Consider the following 426-nt stretch of genomic DNA (forward strand, 5'->3'; position numbering starts at 1 on the left):
TGCCTATGTCTCTGCATTACTTTCTATATGAATCTAAGTGAGTTTGTGTGTCTCTGTGGATGTCAAGTGTCTTTGTGTCGCTGGGGCTGTGTGTGTGCATGCATGTGTGGTCTGTGTGTGTCTGTATGCATGTAGTATCTCTGGGATGTGTGTCTGTATGTCCCCGCATGCAGTGTAGTGACTTTGGGAGTGCACATGTATGCACGTGTGGTGTGTGTGCGGCCCTGCGCGCGTTGTCTGTGTACGTGCGGTGCCTGTGGGTATGTGTGCGCGCGTGTGCCCGGGGATGTGGTGTGTCCTCCTGCGCTGAGGCTCCGATGAACCCAGCTCAGTTCAGGCCTCCCTGATAGTCCCCGGGCGGCCACCCCGGGGCGCGGCTGTCCACGAGGTGGGGAGGAGAGGAGTGCGTGGCTGGGTCGGCGGGCG

The sequence above is a fragment of the Colobus angolensis genome, unplaced genomic scaffold, assembly GCF_000951035.1.
Source record: "Colobus angolensis palliatus isolate OR3802 unplaced genomic scaffold, Cang.pa_1.0 Scaffold31, whole genome shotgun sequence".
NCBI classification, from domain to species: Eukaryota; Metazoa; Chordata; class Mammalia; order Primates; family Cercopithecidae; genus Colobus; species Colobus angolensis.